The sequence below is a fragment of the Diorhabda sublineata genome, chromosome 7, assembly GCF_026230105.1.
Source record: "Diorhabda sublineata isolate icDioSubl1.1 chromosome 7, icDioSubl1.1, whole genome shotgun sequence".
Classification (NCBI taxonomy): domain Eukaryota; kingdom Metazoa; phylum Arthropoda; class Insecta; order Coleoptera; family Chrysomelidae; genus Diorhabda; species Diorhabda sublineata.
This window is the reverse complement of record NC_079480.1, coordinates 11,626,126-11,643,694: the sequence shown is the minus strand read 5'-3', so window position 1 is coordinate 11,643,694 and position 17,569 is coordinate 11,626,126. Positions and strand designations below refer to the sequence as shown.

General features: G+C 32.4%; 1 protein-coding gene across 3 annotated transcripts in view; it reads left to right on the top strand.

The window, feature by feature from the left end:
* Nucleotides 1–305: 305 nt before the first annotated feature.
* The window catches only part of LOC130447035 (protein rhomboid), an 82,817-nt gene continuing 65,553 nt past the window's right edge, over nucleotides 306–17,569 (top strand). The window contains exon 1 of one of the 3 annotated variants that reach the window (XM_056783645.1): nucleotides 306–482. The gene's annotated coding sequence lies outside the window, so the exon portion shown is untranslated. Of the gene's footprint in view, nucleotides 487–17,569 lie in introns of all 3 variants that reach the window. The other 2 variants (XM_056783644.1, XM_056783646.1) reach the window with 2 other exon arrangements.

Here is a 17,569-nt window from a genome sequence, read left to right as displayed (position 1 = left end):
CAAGAAATGTTGCGTCTTGCATTGTATTGCACGTTGTATTGCATCAAGTCAAGCAGCCTTAAAGTATAATAGTTTGTCAAGGAAAGTTTGTTGTTGTCTCTTTATAATATAAGTAGGTTTCGAACATTTCCAAAATTGAATTGTTGGCTTTAGCGAATTACAAAAATGAATATAATTTGACAGAATATTGACAGTTTAAATCCCGTTCAACAACCATAAAATTAAATAACTTTATATAAGGAGATTTATAATCACTAGTGGCAACACTGTTTGGCGTAATTCTTCGGATCGGTGATTCAGTATTCAGTTCGCTTCGGTTTGTATCTTGGTTTAGTCATTCTTAGTCGTTTGTTTGGACCGGTATGATGTTTTAAGACTTTGTTGATCGAAATTTAGTGTCTACGGTTGTGTTTATATTTTGTAGGTGGTAGATATATATCTGTAGTGTTGACGTCTAGTTGATTTAACTTGTTTAAAAATGGGTAGGTAAGTAACTATATAATAATTTATTTAGTCCTATAAAGAATGTCGATACTATGTTAAATACCATGTAATAATGTTATTTCAATATCGATAATTATTATAAATACATGGCATACATCATTATCCAAACCATGAAGCACCTTAAAATTTAGGTTGAATATTTTTTACCTGTCACATTCTACATGTAAAATCTACATGTTTTCGTATAGTCTGTGTGTGGTTTTACCTGGTTTCCAGGTTTATATATTTTTCAAGTGGACCGTTTCTACAATGCGAATTAAATTGATAAATAAGTGGACATGTTGCAAAACATTTACATTTTGATTTTGTTTTGATCGGCATTTGACTTTATCATTTTTGACCATCAATGATTTGACATTTGAAATAACGCGTTGTGTAGTAATAGAATTTTGAAATGTTTTGCTACACAGACGAGTTAAGACTTGCTTGCGGCAGTGGAGCAAGAATTAGTTAAATTGAAAAAATACTTCGTTTTTTTTATTACACTATATATTTTCTATATCATCAGCTTACTTTCAGAACCTCCTTAGTCAGTTTTGACTTTTACAGGAGGGATGAAAAACCTGTATGGCACTTACACTTTACTTACTTTACTTACACTAACCTATGCTTGGATTTGACTATGCCATTTTGTAAATCGACACAATATAAATCGAAAATGAAGAATAGAATTTTTCTCGCTTCGTTTTCGAGATATCGATACTTGAAGTTGGAAAAATTTATTTTCATTTAATATTTGTATATATCGACCTAACCTAACCCTCACGTGGTCCACTTTGAGTGTAAAAAGTTCAAAAATCGAGAATTTTTTAAGGCCAAAATTGTCTAAAAAAATTTTTTTCTCGTGAGGATTATTTTGGTTTTATTTTATTATTTTTTTTTTCTTATGGGGGGTTTCAGTATCAGGGTAAATAATATAAAAATTAAATAAAAAATCTGAAAAATTTGAAGTAATAAAATATTGATTTGGAACGAAGTATTGAACGCCATCTGTTCAATACAGCGAATTTTGAACTAACGTTTGATTATAACTTTAAGTATCGATATCTCGAAAACGAAGCAATGTATCAAATAATTTTATTATTAATTTTCCATTTTTTTGGCCTAATTAACCCAATTATGTGAACTGATCTTTGATAAACCAATAATTACAGTTGGTTATGACTTGTTTACAATGGTTTCTACTAAAAAATATAATTATAAACTTCATAGCCAGACATGCAAGGTTTTGAATAACAAGACATATTTGTTTTCAATTCAGACTATATTCTCATTATAATTAAACAACCAGCAAAATTAAAAGAATGAAATAAAAATAACACTGGCCAACAAGATTTTCGTAACACAGGCGAGACCTTCATTTTTAAAATAGAAATACCCGTCGAATAATAGAAAAAATATTTATTAAGCACTTAACACATACCACTTTTCAATAGCTTAATTATCCCTGTTTACATTAGCTGGTGGGTAATTTTATAAAGGGGCGGTTAATATTGGTAAATTTTCTGGCCGAAAAATAACATTAAAAATTAGTATTCTGTTGAAAATGTGAAAAAAGCCCATTTCAAATAGTTTGGTACTTTAATTGGAGACCAAGACAAGCAGTGGGCCCCCCACATGTGCTGTGTTAGTTGTAGCGTGTCATTAGTGCAATGGGGATAATTCCAATGGTATAGCGGCAGCCTACTAACCATTTTGACGACTGCTATTTTTGTCTAACAAAGACTGGAGGTTATTCTTCCCCATAACGAAGAATTACCAGTACCGATTGCGCTTTTAGATCCGCAAAATATTGATACTGGAGACAATGGTCATCAGGAAGCTCCGAAGAACAATGCTCCAACCCTACCAGTTCCGGCGAGCCACATTTGATGGTTCAAAGTGAGTTAAATGATTTAACACGCGATTAGGGGTTATCTGACATTTTTTCCCGAAAATTTGAGAGCTGTCAGTGATGAGCAGGGTGAAAGGTTCCACCAAGATATTATAAAACTGGAAATCACAATTATCACAATAGGCTATTTATTCATTCTTGTGTTACTACAAAAACATTTTTTTGTCGACCAGTGTAATTATTCAGAGAGATAAATTTTCAACCAAATCAGTGTATCTATGTAGTTTTATTTGTAATATATCGATGGTGGGTGCCACTATTAAATAGAAACTGAAATTGAACACGTAGGAATTTTTTTACTAATCAATCTTGGACGGACTCAACTATTAATATCAAATTGGACATTTCTATAACAAACAACTCTCAAAAATGAATAATTTGATGTTTTTCATAAAGAATTGTCGGTTGTTTTTCATAATTTATAAAATAAAAAAATATATTTAATGATAGTTTGAAGATTTAATTCAATGTAAAAATTTCCTCTTTCGAGCAAAAAGTACGTTCTGCATGCTTTGAAAAGTTACTTTTTTCGTTTGTTTTATAATTGAATAGCCAGACTAGTGTAGTATTTCACAATTATCTTGGAAAAGTTCTCTAGCAATTATTTTTGCATCATTTATCCTATTTTTAACGACAAAATCAACCGAATAAGAAAAATCGTTCCAAATCTACCCGCTCCGAATTTATCTGCCCCCAATTTCCCCTCTCCAAACTCACCCGTTCCTCGCGGTCTGTTTGGCCTGGACCCTGGTTTTGGGCAAACCAGGGTCCGGGGATTCGAGGGGCGAAGCCTCCAAGGGCTCTAAGCGAGGCGAAGCCTCTCATAAGGAAAAAAATAATAAAATCAGACTAAAATAATCCTCACGCGAAGAAAAATTTTTTAGACAATTTTGGCTGTAAAAAATTCACGATTTTTGAACTTTTTGCAAAGTGCACCACGAGAAGGTTAGGTTAGGTTTATATATACAAATATTAAAAATAACTTTTTCAAACATCAAGTATCGAGATATCGAAAAAATTTTTCGTTTTATTTTGGGTCAATTTACAAAATGGCATAGTCAAATCCAGGCGCCAAGGAAATCGTACTCGTGTCCAGTATGATAATTACGGTCTACTATCTAATTAAAAACAATGCTTCATTAAATATTAACAATTAACTTATATATTTTTTACTCACAAAATATAACTACTCGAGAGTAGGACCTTGAATGCCGAGGTGCGACTGAGCCCCGTAGAGGTGCCAGAGGTGGGTAAGTGAATCGAAAATCGATTATTATGAATCGTTCATCTAAAAAAGCGCTCTTTCGAACGATTCCAAAAGAACTGCGACTTTCCTTGCCTTCCCTCATTAGTTCAACCTTCTCGTCTATCCCGAAAACCGACTAACACTTCTAGTGAGTCGATTCATAAGTTTACTAGTTCAATTACGGGTCTTTTTTCGATTATTTTATTAGGTATTGTTTTGAAATTAGAAATAAAGTTTTGCATATTCCTAATTACGCTTTTTTTTTAAAAATCAATTTAATTAATCGTGACCCCCTATGACTCCCTGGATCCGCGCATGGCTCACAAGCACATCTGCATTGTTTTGTTCGCCTGATGTTCGTGCTCTTATATGCATGAAATTTGATTGTTTGAGGACTCAAATTGGTCCCTTTAATTCTTGCTTGCATTGCTGAATGTACATACAACAAGTAAATAAATTAAATAAAATTCTTATTTGTTAAAAACAGTGATTTTATATTGTATTCGCTTGCTTATTATTTGACTTACCTTTTACAATAATAAAACTATATTAAACACTTTCACGTTTCTGTTTTGATTTAAAACTATTTGCAAAAAATGTTAAGTACAATATGTACAGGTACGATAATGGCCGTTGTTAGCGGGAGCTCACAAATGTTTATTCACATGAGAGTATCAGTTATCATTACATAATTATTGCAACTTGATAATAAATTTACTATGAGAGTAAAATTAACATGAGAGCACAGAAAAATCAAAATTATACGTATAACAGTCACTTATATGTTGGATACGAAAAGGAAATTACAAATAAGAATTTATCGTACTATAATTATAGTAAATATTATATTCGATCGCCATTTTGCAATCCTATTGCGGATCTGTGGATAAAATAAAAAAATCGCAATGGAGAAAAAATTTAGAGTAATATAATATTTTTTATTCTAAGTCATGACAAAAAAAATAAAAAACTTGCCAAAAAAATTGAAGTTTATAATACAAATAAATAGTAGGGTTTGGTCGTAGAGGATTGAAAATTTATGGTTGTATGTATTTTTTAATGTTGTATCATAAAAAATTAAAACCAAAAAACTTTATCTACTCACTCACTACTATAAAAACATTTAGGGGGATGAAAAATAGATGTTCGATTCTTACACCTACCCGATATGCACACAAAATTTCATGAGAATCGGTCAAGCCGTTTCGGGAGACACGAGAATTTTATATATTAGATATTTAGGAGTAAATTGGTTTATTATCGAACTTTTCATTTTATCCTTAATTGAAAAATTCGTTATTATTTTATCTTCAGCGGCACCCGGTATAAATAAATACCCAAATAGTGAAGGGTATAATGAACTTATTCTAATATTTTCACCTTGAATGATATTCCTGTATCTATTATTAGCCGTCATTTTACGGAATTTTCAATGATAGTAATCAAATGACCGACGCGGACTGTGAGTAATTGTTCAAATCGATCGTGTGAAATAATTTTCTAGGTAAAGTGAGGTGAATAACGAAACCGAAAAACTGTCATTTACCTATTCAGAATTACTCATTTTAAACATTTCAAAATCAACAAAGTATTTAGAAAAAAAACTATTGTCACCAACTTTAATTGGTTTTTAGTCTATTTCCTTATTTGAACTTTCTTTATTCTATATATATATATATATATATATATATATATATATATATATATATATAGAAGTTTTCACACACACCTTTTCCAATCAGTAACGGTATGGATACATAAAGTCGCACCCAGATCGTACGCCACGACATTTTTTATATATTATCTTTGTGTGGGTTCAAATTAATAATATCATAGGTATATTTGGAAAAGAGAGAGAGAAATGCTTTATTACCAAAAAATGTTATAATGTGTAGACAAAAGCTTATAAAAACTAAAGAAGAAACATAAAAATAACTAAATGAAGATATAAATTTCAATATATTGTATATACAGAAGAAAACAAAATTATAGGTGATAATTAGTATATAAGTCCAAAATTAAACCAGTATGCAGCATGCCCGGAATTAAATATTATTATTATAATAAAGTCGTTTACAAAGTAGAAGACACTTTCCAGTAAATTTGCCTTCAAATTATTGCCGAATGCGGGAAAATATGACATCGATTTGATTTCAATTGGCAAGTGATTGTGCATTTTTTTGCATTGTAAAATATTGAGTCCTCAACTATTTCTGAACGTGATGTAGGTATGTAAAGGTCGTGCTACGCGTTCCTAAATGCAACGTTCTTTTTGAAATTGGAGAAGCGTGCTTACGAATTCAAACAGATTCAATAATAAGGAAATATTAGTCAGAATTTTAAATAGCCCTGTTGCTCAGTCCGAGTAAATATCTAACAATTCTCTTTTGTAGTTTGAGTCTCACCAAATGTACCTCAGAAGGGAAGGGCATATCGGAGATGCGACTCAATAAGGGCATAATAAAATGTTGAGGAAGTGGATAAATTAAGTTTTTTGGAAACTGATCTTAGCGCAAAACAGGAGGAACTTCATTTTTTAGAAAAGGCGACAACATATGAATAATGGAATACGGAAATTATTTGGGGTTAGCAGAATTAAGCAAAATAATGACATCCGAAAGAATAGAGTGATTTGGTCACATACAGAAAATGCCAGATTTTAGAGCAACAGGAACAAATAATGGACTTAGAACAGGAAGGAACAAGAAAAAAAGGAGACCAAGGAAAATATGGAACGCAGAGGTGATGGAAGAACTAAGAGAGAGAAAAACAGGACTGGAAAACGAACGTAAAAAATAAGAAAGAGTGGAAGGAGATCATTTCCATGCTATGGGCTAAAAAGGGTTGCGTCAAGAGGCGGATAGTTTTTGCTAATACTTTATAACTAGAAACCATATTTTGGAAAATGAGAAGTCTTTATTAAACGAAAAATCCGAGCTTTATTGAAGTTTTCTTTCCATCAACAGAGAAACTACAATATAAATAGAGAAGATTGAGACATTGGAATCAACCAAAACAACCACCCTTATCCCACTTTTCCTTGATAATGGCTCCAAAGCGGGAGCCAAAACGTCGAGAATTTTCAAAAAAATTCCAACGTAGTTCAACCCGTAATCCTAGTTCTTTTGTTGTGGTAAATGTGGTAAATTGTGATGGTACATGAATTGTGTAAAATGTATTAAAATAAAAGTTTCTATTATTCACCTTTGATATATTTTGCCTTTCTTCAAAGGAGAAAACAACTACTCTCCTGGCTATTACCTCGACGTATATTGAATTACATCTCCTCTGAAGAGCGTGATTTCAATCGACCTTTTTGTTTATATTAACAACCCCCAATGGTGCTCGTTGAGTTATTAGCCAGGTAAGTAGTTGTTTTCTCCTTTGAAGATCAACAGAATACCTTTTCGAAATATTGAATTTCGAAATTATATCTGAGATGAATAGTAGAAACCTTTATTTTGATACACCTTACATATTATCGGTGACTACGTTGCATTTCTACCTGACCAGGGGTTCGCAGTTGGAAGTGAGGATGGCGCCAGTTAGCGTTCGCAAGGAAATGTTTAACTACATGAACCAAATAGCGATGCTCTTTGACATTGTCTTCACTTCGAGTCTCAATCCCGAACTACTCTGATGAGACGTAATAACGTCGAAACTAGTCAGTAGTTACAAACTCTCCTTGCAATTGTGAGCCATTGGGGATGTTAATATCGTGAAAAATGTATATAATTTTTGTACTGAGCTAACCCCGAATACTTTTCAGTTTTCTATCTATCCTAGAGACGGGATCACCATTTTTTGAAGCACCCTGTACATACACTATGAACGTATAATATACGCTTTCTTCATTACATTACGTAGATTATCAGAAAATTTGGCAATAATATTAAAAATTGTATTAACAACATTAGCGTGACTTTAAATAAAGAATTCTGCACGTGTTTAGGTAACAGTGACTCAAGAACGAGTTAGTAATAACCAACTTGTTCAACACCCTACTCAGGCCTCAAAATACGTATCAATCATTTGATTTAAAAAATTTAGAAATTTATTCAGTCACGTCAATGAATAATTAAAATAAAAGTAGTCTTCGAAAATCTTCAGAAACAGCCACGATTTTTCTATATTTTTCCAAATCAGAAAAATAGAAAATGTGATTTTTTAAGAAGTATAGGATTTGATTTTGAAAAAAAACACAAAAAATTGATGAAATCTTTATTGGAATCTATAGAACCATCAGTACAATTTAATGTTCGACTATGATTTCGTGCAAATGTTGCCCGCGGCTCCGCTTTAGATAGCCCATGCGCTAACTCCAATTTTGACACATTCTCTCCAACATATCGGCCGGTATTTCACGAATCAACGCTTCAATATTGGCTTCCAGTGCGTCAATCGTGGCTGGTTTATTCCTGTACACATTAGCCTTAACATGGCTCAACAAGAAATAATCCAAAGGCCAATTGACGGGCCCCAAACGTGAAATGAACTATTTACCGAAGGCGGCTCTCATCTTGTCCATTGTTTGGCGTGCCGTGTGGCATGTGGCACCGTCTTGTTGAAATCACATGTCAGGCATGTCGGTTTTGAATAAGTACGGCCCGATGATGCCACCAGACCATAATCCACACCAACAGTGCATTGGTATCTCTTGCAATGCTTCTGGCTGATCTTCACTCCAGATGCGGCAATTTTGTTTATTGACGTATCCATTCAACCAGAAATGAACTTTGTCGCTGAAGACGTGATCTGTCAGAAACAGTGTTGCCAAAAAAATACCAGCAAAAAAATCACTCGTCTTTATTTTAAATTATGTAATAATCATTTTTTCTAATTCTTCATTTTTTAAGAGCCTAGATCCTAAATGCTACTACGGTAGAGTTTAGTAACTGCTATTAAAATCGAAAAGATCGAGTTTGTTGAAAAAATGTCCATAGTTTTGTTCTATTCCACGATCGCAATTAATACTACATTTATACACCATATAATATATTTAAATTTTCCGATTCATTTAAAGATGGATAAGAAACCGGACATACCATTTCACTTTCTATAAAACGCTTCGGTTCTAGGAGTCACACAATCAATCCGATTAGTTATTACACTAACGAAATCCGCTTATAGTAAATATACAGAGCGCGGCTAAATTATAAAACAAATTCATTATTCTACCAATAATTCACCACAGAAAAATACTCATATGTGTTAATTTTAATTATAATGTCGATTATAATGCCGATTTTTTTATAGCATCAGTCAATGATTTTGGTGACTGACACACAGATGGAGCTGACATACGACGCGCGACGTTTATGAAGTAGCAACTTCAAAAGACTATGTGTATATTTCGATTAGTCAAAAACAAAGTAACAGCTATTTAAGTGTTATTTTGAAAACAATGGATACAAACCAATTTAGTGTGTTTATTTATCATTGCTTCTTGATGGAAAAAAATGCTGTACAAGCTCAGCAATGGCTTCAAAAGTTTTACCCGGTCTCTGCTCCATTGAAAAAAATAATATTCACAATACATGAAACTCTGGCATTCACATTGCTTATTAATTTGCTGAGAATTTATATATTTTGTATTGCAAGGCAAAAGCTCTTTCCAACAACATGAAATTTATAGAAATCGGTTTAGCAGAACCGGACTTGCAGGCATTTTTTCATAACAAGTTTCCCACTCTCCCCAATATCTCTGATTTCAAAACAAGCCCTGTAGTAGTGGATCTACAATTTCTGATGTTCACGTGTTTCTTAGCGCTACTTTTGTTATAATCCTTTCCTGACATATATGGCCGACGGTTAATCGTATATATCACTCAATAAGTCATGTGACTGACAAACAGATGGCGTTGCCATTGTCAATTTTCAAAAGACTATGTGTAAAATTTTTTTGACATTTTGATTAGACAGAAAAAAGTGACAGCCATTTAAGTAAAGCTAATTTTGTTATATTCAAAACAATGGATTCAAAAAAATTTCGTGTGTTTGAAATATTTAACAGCGACGATGAAATGGCGGTGTATGAACATTTTGACTCTAAAGATGCTTCATATGTTTATAGTGGCGTAGAAGTTCGGAAAAGTATGTGGAAATAAATAAAAAATATATTGAAGAATAATCACAGTTTTTCAAATTAATCACCTTTTTTCTATGCTAGGCTAATAACCAATGGACCCGCACCACGTTTGCTGGAACGATAGTTATAGTTCTCCTAATTCTCAATTGCAGATTATAAAAACCAGTTGCCAATTTTGTTTGATCTACCATAGGAGTAGTTACCTCATTTTATAAATATATTATTTTTATACTTTTAAAAATTTGTATATCTTAATATACTTAATTGTAGTCCTTCCTACTTGGAACTTGGAAAAAATCATTATTACGAGGTCTGGCTATTAAATACCGAGCCTAGTTACGAAAAATTGTTTTATTATAAAAATTAATCAACATTCGAATGCTCCACTTCCCTCGCCACACACCTTTCCATACGTTTTTTCCATTAATCGAAGCAGTGCTGGAAGTCTTCTTTGGTGAGCGCCTTTAGGAGCTCTGTCGTTTTTTTCCTTTACCGCTTCCTTTAAAAGCAGATCTTTTTATAATATTTCTAACCTTTCAAGGAAATCTGAGCAGACCCGTTGAGGCAAGAGCTTTTGGTCAGGAGTCAAATTTTTTGGCACCAACTTTGCACAGAATTTTGTCTTATGTAATTCCTCGTGTAAAATTTTTCTAACCGTTTCTTTATCGGCGTTTACAGCCTCATCCGGATGTTCATTCGACGATCTGCACGCACAATTTGGTAGAATTTGGTCACTGTTTCCGGAGTTGAAACAGTCATAGGGTGACCTGGTTGCTGACCATCTTCAGTGCTCTCTCGGTCTTCACTAAAGCGTTTACACCACTCCGAAACATGCGCACTATAGGCCTCTTGCAACAATTTATTCTAGTCAGTCGGAAGTTTTTTTTCAATTTAACGAGATTGATACGTCACTCCTTTTGGACATGGTATTCGGCATAAGAAAAAAATAGGTTCGTTTCAAACCGCCACTGCACAAGTACTATAATAGTGTCGAAAAGGTGTTATGGGACGTTTATAGACAAGATATCTAGATACCAAACGCACCACTCGTTTTTTACCCCACTCGTCTAAGACGCCCTTTAGGGGAATATTTTGAAGAAATAGTGTACATACGCCTTCGGCAGCTTCGGCCAATAGAAATGCATTTATGTTTACGATTCGATGTTTTCATTAGTAAACAGTGGAGATGATTAGCCCACGTGGACTGACGATTTGTTAGATATTTACTGTATTTTATACGGGGAGTAAACATTATTTTTCATTTCTTAATTTGGTATAAGTGTCGTGCGTATATATGAAATATTGATTGATCGTTTAATTGCGGTCGTATTTTGTGGATTTCTTTTATACTAAAAGATAAAACGTATAAACATATAAAATAGTGTACTGCAATAAATTGTTGCTAATAATTTTTAGAACACTAAAAAATAATGAATTTTTATTCACTCCGTAGAAATATACGAGGTACTTCAGTACTATTTGAACAAATTGAAAATTACGTTATGTCAAAACTATTGAGACTTCACTATGTTTTTGTTTGCATGAATTTGTTCCATAGTTTAACCGCGCTCGGTATATAAAAAGAATGATAAAATCTTTTTAACAAACCAATTGGTATTGGTACGTGAATGAATGACGGTGATAAATAAAAATAGGCGGTACGTTTAGCCGGAAAGTACATAAATGATTCGCATATTTTTACCATACAATGCGGTCAAGGATATTCTCAAAGAAAATTTGTATCTTTTAATAGAATGTCATTTCAAATGGTATTACGAAATTTTTAGCTAAGAACCGCTACCATTGTTGTAGATTCACATTTACAAGATATTCAGTATATGAGAAAGAAGAATTACTTTAAAAAAATACTCATTTTACAAGTATTCCATCATACTGCAAGATGCACTAGTTTACACGGTTTTTAAACCTCAGCGGAAAGTTATTATTTTGTTATTCATTTACGTAAAATTATCAAAATTTAAATCCTGTTACAACTGGTTTAAAAAATATTTATTAACCAAACTGAAATACATAATTTTGGTATTAATACTAATAAAAATTAAAAATGACCAATTTTTACTTTCTTTCTATATCTATTTGAATTAATTTCTATCATAATAATCTAATCCCATAACATCCTTCCAAAATTCTTGATGTCGTTCTTTGAAAAATTTTAAATTTTTGGTAAAAACGTCATCCTTGAACGTCATTGATACTTCAGGTAATAAACTCGACATCTCGAACAAATTTTCCGATAAATCGGTAACAATTTCTTGGTAATTTTCATTTCCCACAACCACTTTGAATAACTTCAAATTTTTCATTAACAGATAAACGGATTTGTGAGCCAACAAATATACCCTCCTCCACTTTTCTGTCTGTATTTTTTGGAAACATTTTTTGTAAATACCGGAAAGCATCAACCAAATTAAGAAATGAAAAATAATTTTAGTCCCCGTTTAAAAATAAAATATCTAACAAACCGTCAATCCACGTGGACTCATCATCCCCATTGTTTACCAATGAAAACATCGAATCGTAAATATCATATGTACACAATTCCTTTGAAATATCCCTACTAGACAGTCTGCGGTAAACAGTGGCGTGGCTTGGTGAGATTTGTTTAATTCAAAGGCAAGCAAGGGTTTTTATAATCTGCAATTGATATTGAACTATAACCAATCTGCAATCCCAATAACTTGAGGTTCCGCACACTTTGATAAAAGACTGATAGTTAAACTAAATAAACATGGAAGAAGAATCTGATTGCACGCACTTTTCCTGTAATTGCAAAATGTAATTGCGTGTAATGTAACTCAAAACCTGTTTTCGGAAAAATCAAGAAAAAAATACATGAAGTCATATGGCGATTTTATGGATAGGTGTTATACTAAAAAAATCAAAAATTACACGGAAAACGTACTTGCATATTTCTAGGAAAAGTCAAGGCAATGTCAATGGAAATCATCACCGTTATGGTCCCATTATTCAATGTTGGAAACTACCATAAATTCAAATGATATATCTAATTTTAATAAAAGTATTTTGGACGTGGATAAAATATTGTATAATTCTCATGCGTGAAGTACTTTTGCACTCGAGTTGCGCAAAAGTATCACTTCACATACTTGTGTGATGAATAATTATTTTATCATGATTTTTACCAAATCTAGACATTAAAACATACTAGTTTATAAAATTTTATATAAAATCGGTAATTTTATACGTTTTTTTGCTCTAGAAAATTGAAAAATCATCCGATTTCACAGAATTTTTTTTGAAATCTTCGTTTTTACGGCGGATGTATGAAAAAAATATGGGAATAAAAAAAAAGAAAACTCATATTTGTTTCAGGGCAGTGAATGTTCACTCATTCACGTAAAATTGTTGATAACTTTTTCCAAATAATCAAATTAAGTTGTCTTATTTTTTTTCATATCCTACACAAAACACGAAGAAATAGAAAAAAATTTATACAAAAATGTTGATTTATCATGTTTTTACAATTAAAAATAATAACAAGTTCTCTTAAAATTGACCTTTTCTCATTCAGCATCAAATCATTGAAGTTATATGAACAAAAACATTCTTAAAATCACTTATTGTAATCAAGTTACAATATTGAAAGTTAAATTTCGAAAATTGAAAATTTTAACCATTAAATAAATGATTGTTAAGAGATAAAAACTGAATAAACAAACATTTTTCAATTTTTTTTTCAAAATGTGTTTTTTTATAGATTAACAAAAAAAGATATGAATTGCGTTTGATGCTTTGTTGAAAAGTTATTAACGATTATATGCGAAAAAGTGCGTTTATGATTACATTTAAAGTCATAAAACTATGAAATCTCCCATATTTTTTTCATAAATCCGCCGTAGATTTTAAAAAAATTCAGATGATTTTCCGCTTTTTTACAGCCAAAAAACGAGGGGACCGCGAAAGTATGAAATTACCATAAATTCCTTCATAATATCAAAAACAATGTAGTACAGACACCTTGCGGTCAACTGGTTTTTTTTATATGATGAATCATGTGAAAAAGTTAATTTTCCGCATGATTGTGGGAAAATATATCAAACAACACCATAAAGAAAAATAATATATCTCGATTATAATTATCCACTATCGGATTATAATAATAAAAAATAAATTAATCAAACTAGGTATTTATTTCCACTTCTTATTTCAATCAATTTTTTATCAAGTTGCGGAAATGCAATGATTTGGCGTCGATTGTCCGACTGCTAGTAGACGCGTGTAATGACATTAACCTCAACTTGTGGTGCAAATAAAATTAGAGACAAGTCTCGCGGCAGTCGTGGGAACCTCTCGCTGACTGTGTCGTTTATAGTCTAGGAGCTAACCGATAGACTGAAAAATAAATACACACCTTCCACATTTTTTAAATATTTTATACTTGTTTCACACATTTCCATTACGTATATACCAGGTGCGGTAAGTTCCGTGAATATATCGATAAAAAAAACAAGCTCACGCAACATTCTATTATTGACTTTTATTATAGTATAGTTTGAATAGATTGAAAATTCTGACTATTCCTTTCTTATTCATCTTTGAATTCGTTTGCCTAACTCGTAAACACGCTTCTCCAATTTTAGAAAGGTCGTGGCACTTAGGAACGTGGAGCACGATCTTTACCTACCTACTACACGTTCAGAATTAGTTAAGGGCTCAATATTTTACAATGCAAAAAAAATGCACAATCACTTGCCAATTGAAGTCAAAACCATATCATCTTTTCCCACATTCTGCAATAATTTGAGAAGATATTTACTGGAAACTGCCTTCTATTCTATAAACGATGTCTAATAATATTATTTTTATGTTTGTTTTTTAGTTTTTACAAGCTTTTGTCTACAAATCGTCATACTACCAGTCAAATATCCACGGTAATTATCTGAACCGTTTGTTCAACTTCTTTCATATACTCCTCGCCATCATGATGAGTTTCGTTAGCTGTAATTTCATCTTGGGAAAGGAGAAAAGTCGCAAAGGGTGGAGATGGTAACAAGAGAAACAAACAGTTATGTACCGTATAACTAATATATGAACTTTGAAATTGCGATGAAGATTTATTATATTTAAATATTCTGTTGATGGTAGCTAGTAATAAAAATTCTTCTTCTTCTTCTTCTTCTTAAATAATAATTTTGTTATGGCATCGACTTCTGCGTTTGTCTAGCAGACCTGACGGCATTTGAAAAACGCGCGGACAATCCGAGACGTGGGATGACGGGGATGATCCAAGTGATCCATACTTCATTAGATTAACTTTTTTATTAAAAACTTTTGCACAATAGATGATAAAATAGCCGGTGTCGAGTATATATAACATAAAAGTGTCCAGTTACTGTTTGGAGAATAAGAAATTGCTTTGGTCGCCATTTGAACATCTCAACTTTTATTGGACCTTTCTTACCCATTTTTATCGACTGATGACTTAGTTTCCGGCTCTTTGGGGTCATACTCAAATAACTAGGTCTCATCTCTAATGCTTATCCGACTCATTTACGCCATAAAAAAATATTGCAGAACGTTTTTCGCATTCTTTTTTGTTCATGGTGTCATACTACGTTCCGTTTGTATAGGCAACTCAGAATAAAAATAGAAACTCATTAGATACATTTCTGGATCTTCCTGTATACGAAACAAATACTCTGGTCAAGCGAAAATTTTGTGGTAAGACAGATAAACGTTCTCTTTCTAATCTTGTTTTGGAAGAAGTCAATTTTTAAAAATGATCGTTACTGTGCATCATGGCGTTGCTGAATCGAGTTTTTTTCTAAAGCCATCCTTGTATAGAAATTAGTCCAAGACAACTTTAGAAACTGGATGGAGACTGGGTACTGGATAGAAAGATAAAATGAAATGAGCACATTGACCGCATGAACGAATAGTGAAAATATCAAGGGACAAATCACCAGCAGGACAAAGAAGCCTTGGAAGACCTAGGAAAAGATGGAGTGACAACCTCCCAGGTGACTGAGCAGAGGCAATGATGTGAAGAAAAACAGGCAATGATGCCTATACACAGCAGGAAGAAGAACTTTAGAAATTTTTCGAGGTTAGATGTTGTTGTTTGAGCAAAGAAGAAATATTCGATCTCAAAAACCCGCCAAGGACTAATCAGAAAATCACGAGGACTTTTTTCACTTAGTGATTTTTTTTCTTGCAAGTGTTGCAATATATTATGTTAATTTTATCAACCTTTAAAATGTGAAGAATTAATTTTATTTTTTCTCACAGTACTTTGAATTTATTTCAATTCTCAAATTGATGTGAATATGCCAACTTTGACATTTTTAATTGGAAACGTACTCAGAACGTGTTGTCATACGAGTGTTATTTGAGTTGTTTACAGATACTTGAAACATTCATCTTGGTGAAACATTAAAACTGAATCACGAATATTTCCGTGCAATGATTTTCTATGACTTTCAATTTGGACCAATAAAGCACCATCTCGAACCACAGTGTTTCTCTGGTTTTCAGTATTAAATCGTGGCTGCAGTTCGTTACGCAAAATTATGTGGCATACCGTGAAATTCAGGCATACTTAGGCATTAGTTCCATTCGCATACATTCAATATTGCAAGAATATTTGGTTGTCATAAAAATTTGTTGGATATCGCATAATTTGACAATCGTTCAAAAAAATCTCGTGTTGATTGGTAGAATTGCTGGAAAAATTCAATCGTGGTGCTTCAAAAGAAGTTTTATAAGATCCTAACATGAATCATGGATCTATGTAACTAAACAACAATCGAATGTATTGGTCTTTCAAAACGAGCAACATCTAACAAAAATTTGTTCGCGTACAAAGCACGATGTATATGTGAAAAGTCATATCCATTTGTAGATATTTGTTTTTATTTGTCTATCTCAAAACTTTAGTAGCAACCCTCGTATAAAGTGGCTATCAAGGACAAAGATGTGGGTCCTTGATTGGCAACCGTCCTGGCCAAGTTTTTTTGGGACTTTTCCAAATACATTGTTATTAGGTTATATTGGTAATTTTTTATTTAAATAAGGAGCTTCCTTGATCCTTATATTAATTCACTAAAATATTACATTTTCTTGGTTGCTTGAAAGTATGAGAAAGTTTTTAAGGAAGGGGTTGTTCTTTTCCCTTTGTCTGATTTACAATACAGTTATGCTTTGGTAGAAATTATAAAATGATAAAACTTTACTTGTATATCATAAATTTTGAAGTACTGCTCCTTATATTTTTCAAAATTTAGAGTTTTCAAGGATTATTTCAAGTTATTTTAAAATGATTCAATCTACGGATATCGAACCAGTTACCTCACTATTAGGAAAGTACCGAGTAGATCGGGGACGACCGGGGCTAGGACCGGCGTGGGTCTTGTTGTCCCTACCCACGCGTGCGACCCACGGTGCCGCTTTCCAGATCTCGGACAGAATTTTAAAATTAAGTCTCTCTATATATATATAGAATAAATATTAAAATAATACGAACACGTCTACCTACAGGACTTAACACTCCCTAAAAAAGTCACAGACAATTCTTTCGATTAATTTTAATATTTAGATGTTACAAAACGAAAATATTTTTGTGTAACAGTTTTTTCCCATCAATTTCTATCAATATAAACGATAAAAAAATTAATTTTGATTGATTAAATAGATATTTTCACGAAATATATTTATCGGTTTTATTGAAATAATAATTTCTGTCGACCAACCAAATAAATTTTATGACCAGTACAGCACATGCCATAAAAAATTTTCACTAGTACTTCATTTGAAAAGAAAACTAAACTAGTAACAGTGTAAAAATTGTCTGGAAAAA